Raw genomic sequence first — 13,121 nt, forward strand, 5'->3', positions numbered from 1 at the left:
TCATGCGTTCTGCCTACTGTACTATACATACACAATAAGAAAAAATTCCTTATGCAGGGTGTAATGAGTACAAGTGCAGAAATTTTCGTATGTGGCACCTTAATATGTGCACACATCATTGTGTTGGTTGTTTTTAAGCAGTCTGCCCACAAACACGTCACAAACTCTACGAGCTGACGTGTTCTGCATGATCGTAGCTGCACCTCTAAGTGGACTACGCGTGTCAGTATAATCTAACCGTTTTCTGTCCACGCATCCACATTTCAACATGTGACCCAGGGGAAAATAAGCGTTCTTAGCTAACTAACCAACTGAAAAACACAATAATCCTCATAGCTATAATTATCAGTCTGCAAATGAAGTAAATATCGATGTAATGTTGTTCAGTACATCGACCTCAGTCACCAATATATATACCTGCAGATATGTCCGTCACACCCCGTATACTGTCCTCGCTGGTGCTCCAGTCTTAATGGGCAGCTTCCGTTACAGTTTGGTATAGGGCGATATGGACTGCATTAGTGACGTAACGTTCGCTCGGTAGGATAAGAATTGAAAACAGGAAAGTTTATTGCTCTGCTGAACGAACTGTACATCGTGTAACCCTGAAGTATTTAAAGAAACTGCGGAAAAACAAAATGACAATGTCCAGACTGCAATCTCAAACCCACTGCTCTCAAATATGCGGACACTGCTTTAGAACTGACTCACATGCTGATATTGGGTCTTTTGACAGCGACGAATCATAGAAGCACCAAGTTCCACGTCACCCCTTCGTTTGACTGCTCTTTATCTAGAGCCTGGAGTAACATTGTCCTTTTTGTAGTATGACATTCGTATACATTCCAAAATTTGCAGCATGGTTTGGACTTCCACTTTCTGCACGATATATCCATGACATATCTAGTGCACGTCGCCTTGTGATACGTGTAATGGTTAGACGTGTACTCTCTCTCTGGACTTACCACAAACGATAGTATCATCGAGTTATCCCAAGAAACCGTAACATACATTATGTTCTTAATGAATGTAAACGAGTTATGAGATAGGTCCATGGCACCATCAGATCATTCGCTGACGATGCTATTCTCTAGAGGATAGTGTTGCCGTTGGATGTTCGTAAGGAAAGGCAGAATGTTACAAACAAAATTTCAAACTGGTGTAATTTAAAGATAAAGGCCAAAATAAGTGAAAGATCCCGGTAGTACACGCACGCGAAAATTTCTACAACCAATCACATGTTTAAAATACCGGGTGGCTATAATTATAGAGCAGCTATTTACAGAGGTCCAGTGTGAGCTGTACATATCGTATAGCAGCGAAACTTCGTAGATATTCTAATGCGTTAATGTGGAACCGATTTACGCTGAAAAAAAAAGAAATTAGTCCCAATTTTGACCAACAGGTGCAAACCTGGCTCTGTGAATGCAAGAAAAACGTATATAAATTTTTCCATATGTAATGGATTAGAAACGGGACGCGATCAGAAAAGATCAAACAAGTGAGAAAGACAATGTTAATTTTATTGTTAACTACCACATACACAATTTGTTCAATGTGAGAACCCGGAGACGTCCACGAGCTGCTGTTCGGCGCCAGATTTGCAACTGGTGGCCAAAATTGGTACTCATTTGTTTCCATCGTAAATCGGTTCAGAATTAACGCAATAGCATGTCTACCAAGTTTCGCTGTCATAGGATAATTACAGCCCATGTTGGACCTTGGTGGGCATCACTTTCATTATAACCACCGGGTGTATAGGTGTAATACTAAAAAACGTGATGAAATACTACACAACGAGAACAGGGAAGACTTGGACTGGATGGAGGGTTCAGCGAAAGTTCCCCGTATTTGCAAAGGAAATCGCGTACAGGATGTTAGAACGACCAATTTTAGGGTAGTGCTTAAGAGTGTTTATCAAACAGTGATTCCGAAGGACTCTGTCCGAACAAGCCTCGGAAGGCGCAACGATACCGATCGGACGCCGTATCATCCTCTGCCGACAGGCATCACTGGATACGGACATGGAGAGGTCAGCACATCGGCCTCCCGGCCGCTGTAAGTTTTCGTGACTTGAGTCGCTACTACTCAGTCAAGTAGCTCCTCAATTGGCCTCACAAAGGCTGAGGGCACCCCGTTTGCCGACAGCTCTCGACAGACCCGAACGGTCACCTATCCAAGTGCTAGCCCAGCCCCATAACCCTTGACTCGTGTGATCTGACGGGGAATCGATGTTACCACTGCGGCTATGTCGTTGACAGTTACAAAAGGCATCGATCGAATTCAAAAGCCAGTTGCTAGAATAGCAGCAGGTTGGCAAAACACACGACCGTGTAACAGGTAGGTTCGGGGAACTTAAGCAGAACAACATGTACGATGCATCATAAGATCAGTTTGTAAGCAGTCTACTCTATACGTGAATACCATCACAGAGGAGAAGCCTGCCGCCTGCTACACTTACGATTGGACGTATGTGATCGCTCTCTTCACGTGCGCTATGCAATGTTACTCCATAATATTTAATAGCGTGCAGGAATCAAATTTGAAAAAATAAATTATTTACCGAACACGGTTGATAATATTTGCTGAAATGCTTATCGCCTATCTCTTATAAGAGGCAATCATAAAAGTTTCCGTTTGAGAACGTTGCTGCAGCGTATATGCAACCCAGTGCGACTCCAGTGCAGGTGTATAAACAACGACATATAGGCAAGCGGTTACTGTGGCCTTCGAAAGGAAACGTTTTGATTGCCCCTTGTATTAAGGTGTATATGTAGGCCGACTCACCTTGTTTCAAACGTGCGTTCTCGTTCTTTGCTGGGTTTACGGTTGCACTCCTCCAGAAGAATGACGCCTTTCGTTAGTCTGCAAGCAAATAATCCTAATTTTTTCTTTTGCTGGCTCATCACATTTTCAAGAACAAGAAGAGTAATAGTACCAGGCATTTCAATTTAACTGTACGGCTAAGAGTCCAAGACGTGATACCGAAACACCTCGAAAATCTGGAGTCAGATATTGTGAGCACGTAAAACAGTTCCCTTCTAACACATATTCCACACAGAATACTAGTCATAGTTAAAACAACCTATGAATTATTTGAATGGTGTAGGATCGTAAATAAACTTCAATACATTTTTTACTATAAAGAGTTTTCTGTAAATTCTAAATACTTCAAGAATGTTGTTATTAATCACCAGAAACATGCATCTTCAAAATTCTACGCCTTGGAAACTACAATACTGGAAGATATTTTGTTCTTTTCTTTTGTGCTTAAAACGCTGTTGCCCTAGTCTTATACTGGCTTCCCCTCGTATAACTGTGTCAAATAAGTATAAGAAAAAAGCTTTTCTTACTCTAGGAATGAATAGAAACGTCGATTGAAAGAGCATATCAATCGTAAGGCGGCAGTAAAGATGAGTTCATTCAAAGAAAGATACAGAGGTCGCGATTCGGATCAAAGTTTGCCAAATGGGTGTGTTATTGGGGTTAAAAGTGTGGTGTGGCACATGTCGATGTCATATGCACGATATGGGTCGTCTGTCGCAGGTCGAAGAAACACTGCGCACGAAATATGGTAGTCATCACTGAAGCGCAAAGAGAGAGGCAGCTTGAGCCCCAAGGAAGAAGCGCAAAATGTTCCCCCTTTTTTCCTTCTGATAAAGGAGCGTTGCCCGCCTTTACGCGCCAGCTCCGTAAATACTTCTAAAACTCGACAGGCAACTTTGGCGGTGTCGGGTCTTCCTCTTTCATTACGTAAGTATCACAAACAAGTAAGATTAGAAGGGTATATAATTATCGCCCTTATATATAATCATCCCTCTTATATACAATCTGAGGCTGCTAGAGACCAAAGTAAAGTTTAGGGTCTGTAGTCAATTAATTTCATCTTTATAATGAGCAAAAGACGTGCACTTTGTACGCCGGATAACAACGACGGGCCGGTCATTATTGATTCCGCAACGGTGGCTCCCTTTTAATTAAAACCTTAAGCTCGCGGCGCTTCTTAAAAGCGAACGCAGCCAGTGTGTGCGCGTGCACGCGTGTGTATGCGTGCGCGCGCTGCCCAGCTGAGACGCATCTGCCGATCGGCATGCGGGCTCGCGCCGCGTATGGCGCGCTTTTCGTTCCACTCCTCACACCTGCAAAAACAGCCTTCCGCCTTCGCTTTGCCCCCTGCTGTTGTATCCGGCGTTCGCTACGCTAGCCTTCTGGAGATACAAGCTGTGTTCCTGCCGGTATGCTTTCGGATGTCCAGCCGGGCTGGCGATTCCTTTTGTAGATATTACGAGGGGCGTTCCGTAAGTAATGCAACACATTTTGATTCTCGCCCAATTTCGGGTGAAAAAAGCGGACTTTGTTGTGGGGCATCGTGTCTCGCTTCAGCCCCAACAGTTCCACGAAATTCCGATAGGTGACAGTGCCACACGTAGCCTTCAAAATGTCACTTAGCTTTTTTTAGCGGAAAACCAGAACACCGCAAAGTGGCAGTGAACAAGAGCACGGTGAATCGTTGGGCGAGGCGTGTGTCCTCATCTCCAAAAGGTCGCGCACACCTATCCGATCTGCCGCCTTCCGGCCGGCCGCACACGACTGTGACTCCTGCAATGTTGGAACGTGCGGACACTCTCACTCAAGATAATCGACTGATCACAACTAAACAACTCGTGCTCAACTGGTCGTCATTGTTGTTAGTGTCCCGCGGGATTAGCCGAGCGGTCTAAGACGCTACAGCCGTGGACTGTGCGGCTGGTCCCGGCGGAGGTTCGAGTCCTCCCTCGGGCATAGGTGTGTGTGTTTCTCCTTAGGATAATTTAGGTTACGTAGTGTGTAAGCTTAGGGACTGATGACCTTAGCAGTTAAGTCCCATAAGATTTCACACACATTTGAACATTTTTTTGTTGGTAGTGCCGACACACTCGTCCACCAATTGGGGTGCTCTAAGGTGTGTGGTTTCATCACTTCGAATCAGAAATAAAACGAAAATCCATACAGTGGCGCCACACCAGCTCTCCTCCGAAGAAAACGTTCAAAGGCCCAGCCTCAGCCGCTCAAGCTATGGGGATGGTTTTCTGGGCTTATTCTATTTGATGTCCTCCCTCATGGTGCAACGCTCAACTCTGACGTGTATTGTGCTACCTTCAGGAAATAGAACAAACGACTCGAGCGTTTTCGTGACCACAAAAGTGTAAACCATCTTCAGCTTCTCCATGACAACGCCAGGCCTCACACAAGTCTGAGACGAGCTCACAAAACTTCACTGCAATTTTCTTCCTCGTCAGTCCCACAGCCCGGATCTCGCACCTTCCGACTTCCATCTATTTGGCCCAGTGATGCACTCCGCGGGAAGCAGTACGTGGATGACGAGGAGGTCACTGATGTAGCAAGATTTGGCATCAACGTTGACCAGTAGAGTGGTACCATGCAGTAGTAAGGTCGTGTTAGGTCGTTGCACTGAGGAGATTATGGTGAAAATGGGGTTTTGTAGCCGTAAGAATGAGGAATCATACCAAGTATTGGAACCCTGAAAAACAAAAACCAGCCTGCTTTCGCAGAAGAGAAAAGTGTTGTATTACCTACTGAACGGCACTCGTCTAAATTCGTTGGACAAAATATTAGTCACTCCAATAAAAGAGCACGCTGGTCGCATTGCATCACTGGAGATGGTGCGGAATTGCTACCACATCACGTGACCCTCCGACGCTGACGTAAGTCATGTTACTGAACTGGTGTGCAAGTGCCAGTCGTTTGTATGGAATTAACGCAATAATGCGGGTCGATGTGTAAACGTAACGGAATAGTAGAAAGGAGCTATCATGCTTGGGCGTGCTAGTAACCATTACATAAATTAAGTTCCTCCGTTTGTTAATGTACCAACGTGGACTGTACCCCGTGTCTACTAGCAGTGGTCTACCACTCGCAGCCATGTAACACCACGTAAGAATAATTGTGGCCGTAAATAAATCGTAACTGAGACGTACTGAAGACGAGTGTCATGCCATGGTTCAAATGACTCTGAGCACTATGGGACTTAACATCTATGGTCATCAGTCCCCTAGAACTTAGAACTACTTAAACCTAACTAACCTAAGGACATCACACAACACCCAGTCATCACGAGGCAGAGAAAGTCATGCCATGCAAATGACAATCGGTTTCTAACCTCACGGCAAATGATGCTGTCAGTGAAATTCCCCTTCAGAAATATTAAGCCATGCTCTCTCTACATAACTGGGAAAGTATTTCTGGTGCGTGACTTTGTGCATAAATTGATTTCTCGATTATGCCCCATAAATGTTTCATGAGATTCATGTCGGGTGATCTGAGTGGCCAAATCAATTGCACGAATTGTGCAGAATGTTCTTCAAACCATTCGTGAACAATGGTGGCCCACTGACATGGGCGCCGTCATCCACAAAAATTCTATCGTAGTTTAGGAGCATGAAGTCCACGAATGGCTATAAATGATCTCCAAGTAGCCGAAGGTAACTATTTGCAGTCAATGAACGGTTTAGTTGCAACAGAGGACCCAGCCACTCCACGTAAACATAGCCCACACCTTTAAGGAGCCAACATCTACTTGCACACTGCCTTATCGACAAGTTGGGTCCATGACTTCATGGGATTTGCGCCACACTCAAAGCCTGCCATCAGCTGTTACCAATTGAATTCATGACTCTTCTGTTCAGGCCACGATATTCTAGGGTCCAACCAAAATGTTCGTGAACCCAGGAGAGGAGCTGCTGACGATGTCATGCTGTTAGCAAAGGCAATCGCATCAGTCGTTTGCTACCATAGCCCATTAAGGCCAGATTTCGCCACTCAAATGAATACATTTGTCGAACATCCCACATTGATTTCTGCGGTTATTTCACGCAGTGTTGCTTGTCTTTTAGCACTGACAACTCTACGCAAATGCCACTGCTCTCGGTCGTTACGTGAAGGTCGTCGGCCACTGCGTTGCCTATGGTAAGTGGTAATGCCTGAAATTTCGTATTCTCGGCACACCCTTGACGCTGCGGGTCTCGGAGTATTGAATTGCTTAACGGTTTCCGAAATGGAATGCCCCATGTGTCTAACTCCAACTACCATTCCACATTCAACGTCTGTTAATTCCCGCCATGCTGGCATAATTATGTCGGAAACCAGAATGAGATTTTCACGCTGCAGAGGAGTGTGCGCTGATATGAAACTTCCTGGCAAAGGTCCCGAGTTCGAGTCTCGGTCGGGCACACAGTTTTAATCTGCCAGGAAGTTTCATGTCGGAAACCGTTTCACATGAATCATCTGAGTACAAATGACAGTTCTGCCAGTGCATTGTCCATTTATACCTTGTGTACGTGATGCTACCACTATTTGTATATGCGATATTGCAATCCCATGCCTTTCGTTACCTCAGTGTCTGTGGTGGTCACTTTAATGTGACTGGAGTGAGTAGTTACACATACACTGTAACATAGGATAATTTGTTGCACTTTCGCTGTAACAATGGTGAGAAAATCAGGAAATTTAATATAATTTCATTTTATGTTTACCTGCAATCGAATATCAACGGATGACGTGTGGAGAATTTGTCATTTTCTGTTACAAGGTGTTAACGTGTAACCTACCAGTGTGCTGTTCCAATTTTCTATTTTCATTGTGATTTCAGCAGGAGGAATTACAAAAAGAAAACGCATAACACCAAATGAATCACATAGGAAAACAGAGATAAAAGTAATAACAGGTTCTTCACTGAGGAAGATCGTTCATAAATATGAAACAAATTTCATGACACTACACCAGTTCTGATAAAAAATGAAAACTGATTCTACTGGTGACCCTAATCAATATGTGTCTGATGTTTACTAAAACTCTTGCCATGTTTTGCTGAGATCCCAGCTAAGTACCCAGAAGAAACTGTAGTTTTTGCGTAAAAGACAAGCTGAAGACGAATCTGTGCTGGAAAAAGAATTTAAACACACTACGCAGTTTGATTCAAGAGGGGCAGCTCTCCAAAGGCAGAAGAAGACATATGAAGACGAACAAGGTGATGAACGCAAAGACATTCAAGCCATAGAAACAAGGAGTTTATGAAAGTAGGAGGCAGGAGCAGGAGAAGACCAAGAAGGTGATTATGATAAGGAAGTAGATGATGATGATGATACCACTGAAACACACAAGGCTATCTGAGGTAAAGTTCATCTGTCCACACATTAATTTTTGAGTTGACCCATTCATGCAGTGAGCACAGACAGTTCTTTTTACCTGCCTCATGCGATAACTGTGATAGTTCAAAACGTCTTGAAGTGCTTTATATCTCTCGACTTCTTGGGATGAACACAAGACAGACTCGTGTAATCTTGTTAGCGACATTAGTATGACAAATTATGTCAAAAATATCATACTTCCTCGAAAAAAGAATTTAAATACGCTTGAATGAATTACATAACCATTTTATGGCAATATTATGGCTGTAATATCTATAGTCGAGTGAATTGTCACAATGACCATTAATATATATTTGAAACATTTCATCTCGCATGAATATTGCATCATATCTAGAGAATCCACATGTCGTAAGTGGTCCAAATTATAACATGCTTACGTTCAAATGTCCTTCGTGCTGGTGTGTTAAGCTCTTGGACAACTATTCCCATGAATATTAAATAATACGTCTCTATCAAAGCTATGAAATGATTGCAGTGATTCCGTAAATTTAACATTCTTTAAAATTCTCTATCCTCCACCTTTTTCACATGCTTGGTTAAACTTCATACCCAACACATATCTTTATCCTGGGATAGCCTTGTGTGTTGCAGTGGTGTTATCAGCACCAATATCATCAACATCCACCAGTCAGGCAGCACGTCGCGAGTTGTCCGACTTTTAGGGTGGAACGATAACTGCTGCAAGATGCATGGGTCACAGCATATCGGAGATCACATAAGAGTTCGGGTTTCCGACGACAACAGTGTCTAGCGAGGGTCTTCAATATCCCAGAGACAATGTTCCCACACGCTAAGGAGTCGTTCGTTATTTACGTTCTCTTTTTCTAAATCTGGACTCCCTCCCCTCTTGATGGGATTTGTTGAGATGTGTTGGGCCGCTCAGCCCCCATCTTACTTACCGGACAACGTTTAAATATAAAGTTCATCAGTGATGTTCATGTTTTTGCTGCATGCCACTAAAAAAACCTAAAACCTATCTTACGTACGGAATCTTTTCTGTCAAATTAGAGGTAAAAATGATAACAAATGGTTCAAATGGCTCTGAGCACTATGGGACTTAACTTCTGAGGTCATCAGTTCCCTAGAACTTAGAACTTCTTAAACCTAACTAACCTAAGGACATCACACACATCCATGCCCGTTGCAGGATTCGAACCTGCTACCGTAGCGGTCGCGCGGTTCCAGATAGTAGCGCCCAGAACCGCTTGGCCACCTCAGCCGGCAAAATGATAACAATGTTTAAGGTACACTGTAACGAGTTTATAACATTAATTGTCTTGTAGCTGCCAAATGGCTCCGTATGTATAGTGGTTTTTACAAATACACTCCTGGAAATGGAAAAAAGAACACACTGACACCGGTGTGTCAGACCCACCATACTTGCTCCGGACACTGCGAGAGGGCTGTACAAGCAATGATCACACGCACGGCACAGCGGACACACCAGGAACCGCGGTGTTGGCCGTCGAATGGCGCTAGCTGCGCAGCATTTGTGCACCGCCGCCGTCAGTGTCAGCCAGTTTGCCGTGGCATACGGAGCTCCATCGCAGTCTTTAACACTGGTAGCATGCCGCGACAGCGTGGACGTGAACCGTATGTGCAGTTGACGGACTTTGAGCGAGGGCGTATAGTGGGCATGCGGGAGGCCGGGTGGACGTACCGCCGAATTGCTCAACACGTGGGGCGTGAGGTCTCCACAGTACATCGATGTTGTCGCCAGTGGTCGGCGGAAGGTGCACGTGCCCGTCGACCTGGGACCGGACCGCAGCGACGCACGGATGCACGCCAAGACCGTAGGATCCTACGCAGTGCCGTAGGGGACCGCACCGCCACTTCCCAGCAAATTAGGGACACTGTTGCTCCTGGGGTATCAGCGAGGACCATTCGCAACAGTCTCCATGAAGCTGGGCTACGGTCTCGCACACCGTCAGGCCGTCTTCCGCTCACGCCCCAACATCGTGCAGCCCGCCTCCAGTGGTGTCGCGACAGGCGTGAATGGAGGGACGAATGGAGACATGCCGTCTTCAGCGATGAGAGTCGCTTCTGCCTTGGTGCCAATGATGGTCGTATGCGTGTTTGGCGCCGTGCAGGTGAGCGCCACAATCAGGACTGCATACGACCAAGGCACACAGGGCCAACACCTGGCATCATGGTGTGGGGAGCGATCTCCTACACTGGCCGTACACCTCTGGTGATCGTCGAGGGGACACTGAATAGTGCACGGTACATCCAAACCGTCATCGAACCCATCGTTCTACCATTCCTAGACCGGCAAGGGAACTTGCTGTTCCAACAGGACAATGCACGTCCGCATGTATCCCGTGCCACCCAACGTGCTCTAGAAGGTGTAAGTCAACTACCCTGGCCAGCAAGATCTCCGGATCTGTGTCCCATTGAGCATGTTTGGGACTGGATGAAGCGTCGTCTCACGCGGTCTGCACGTCCAGCACGAACGCTGGTCAAACTGAGGCGCCAGGTGGAAATGGCATGGCAAGCCGTTCCACAGGACTACATCCAGCATCTCTACGATCGTCTCCATGGGAGAATAGCAGCCTGCATTGCTGCGAAAGGTGGATATACACTGTACTAGTGCCGACATTGTGCATGCTCTGTTGCCTGTGTCTATGTGCCTGTGGTTCTGTCAGTGTGATCATGTGATGTATCTGACCCCAGGAATGTGTCAATAAAGTTTCCCCTTCCTGGGACAATGAATTCACGGTGTTCTTATTTCAATTTCCAGGAGTGTAATTTCGCACATAAGCAAATACAAAATAGGCTGCGACTCCAACTTCCTTTACATTGGACACATGTCATTCCAGCCTATCGCCCACGGCGTACGGCAACTCCGGTTGGCGCTGACTACAGGTGTTCGCGGGGTTGCATGCAGCGCCGACCTGTGTTTCCGCAGATTCACGCAGGAAGCGAAGTAGATGCTACAAGTCTTGCATTATCTGTTATGGATAGTTCGATCGTTCATCAAAACAGATGGGCAGTAGGAATCGTACGGCATCTGGGAATAACCCGCACGGTTGAGGTACACCATGAGAGTGTGCAGAGGTAGGAAGCGTGTGAACGACTTGGCAGCCTGTCCTCCAGGCACCGGCACAGTCGGTTCTCCGGTCACTTGGAGGATCGGAAATGGTGGAGGCATGAAACTTTTGGGAACCACAGTATGCTGTGCACTGTTCAATGGCCTGCAACAGCTGCGATTTTTACATTAGACTACCTGCAAAAACAAATTAAAATTTGAGTATGATGTAGAGATTTGTAGAGGCACATTTAATAGCCATTTCACATCAAGTGATTATAATACCTGCAACAAATGCTGACGTTCTGCGACATGGTCTGCATAAAACTGTTTACTGTACAAAATGGCGCCGCGAAAGATGCATTAACCGTTTCGACGGATCCCTAAAAAATTGTCATTTTATTGATATATAATATATATTATTGCAGATGAGTGACAACATTGTTTTTACCACCCTTTCAACTGCATGATTACGTAGCTTCTCAGTCTCTTGATTTACATGATCACTAAGAGAACCCTTGTCGGTGAACTTCAGATTAGCTTTCTTCAACAAATGATTAACTTCTTGCTGACACGTTTGTTTCGACATGTCAGTGTGCTGCTTAAAATACACATTTTAAAAGTTTTGATACGAATTCATGTTGAACACAGTAATATTGACTTCATATGCGTCGCAAAATATCACGACTGACTCAGTGACTGATAGACAGTGATTTCGAACGGCGCAACTAGAAACACCCCGAATGAAGTCTGACACTTGTACTGCATTTGTTTCAAATCGGGGAATTCCAGGTATACACGCACGTAAAGCATTCAGTTCAGTTCAGAGAGGCAAGTAAGATTGATGGGCATTTTAATAATGGTTATGGTCGCGATTAATTTTATATAACAAAACTTTATCCGTTATAATTATACACATTCTCTGAATTAAAACGTTTTCATTATGCCCCCTCCTCCTCTTTAAATGAGATTTAGTGAGATTTTGCCGGACTACTCCTCTCCCACCCCCCTATTTTTAGCTCACTTAATTAACGGACGTCCCCTAAACCACCGCCCAGAAGGACCGCAGGAGTTTGACGACCGGATGTCACATCGGCTCCGACCAAAATGGGGCGATCGACGGTCTACTCTGAGTTAGATGGCGCCGATTTGAATACAAAGCGTCAGGAACTCATTTGTACCAGAAGTGTACTGAGACAAATGCAGCGCTTGAGCAGCTGACAACCGATATATCTTCCATTGCACTCAGTGTAGGTCTCACAGCTCACGGATCTCACTGTCGCTGAACGAGGTGGAGCAGTGGTTACCGCACTGGACTCCCATTCCGGAGGACGACGCTTCAAACCCACGTCCGGCCGCCCCGATTTGACCTTTCCGTGATTCCCCTAATTCACTGCAGGCAAATGCCGAGGTGGTTCCGTGGAAAGAGCACAGACGATTTCTTTCTCCATTCTTGAATCCGAGTTTGTGCTCTGTCTCTAATGACCTCGATGTCAACGGGACGTTAAACCCTGAAGTTTCTTCCTTGTTCCTTGGATCTCACTGTGGAGGCAAGCAGCACCGGATCGGGAGAAAGAACAACCGGCACATTCTACGCGGAGAGCCTTACATTAGCAAAGAAAAGAAGCAAAGCAACTTGATGAAGGGACATCATGATCACCACTGAAAAGGGAATTAGTGCAGCGGAGTTCTGGAAAAGAAGAATTCAGTGTCTGCACAAGTAAGAAACGAGTTGGTGTCTTATCTTCGGGTCGAGTTGTACCTGGTGTTGTTAAGACGTACACGCCGTCCATTGGACGTAATTGGCCAAATTATAAAAGGGGGCCCGTACTAGGAGAGGCGCTAATGACTGGGGCCGCGCTGTCTGTCGTTTGTCCTCATTAATG

At 45.4% G+C, this 13,121-nt stretch overlaps 1 long non-coding RNA gene across 2 annotated transcripts in view; it reads right to left on the minus strand.

Annotated features, from left to right (window-relative positions):
- LOC126299159 (uncharacterized) overlaps positions 1-13,121 on the minus strand; it is a 196,420-nt gene that overhangs the window by 108,519 nt on the left and 74,780 nt on the right. For both annotated transcript variants that reach the window (XR_007552733.1, XR_007552734.1), the window contains exon 5: positions 2,788-2,865. This is a non-coding gene — a long non-coding RNA (uncharacterized LOC126299159). The remainder of the gene's footprint in view (positions 1-2,787; positions 2,866-13,121) is intronic.

Source organism: Schistocerca gregaria, chromosome X (assembly GCF_023897955.1).
Source record: "Schistocerca gregaria isolate iqSchGreg1 chromosome X, iqSchGreg1.2, whole genome shotgun sequence".
NCBI classification, from domain to species: domain Eukaryota; kingdom Metazoa; phylum Arthropoda; class Insecta; order Orthoptera; family Acrididae; genus Schistocerca; species Schistocerca gregaria.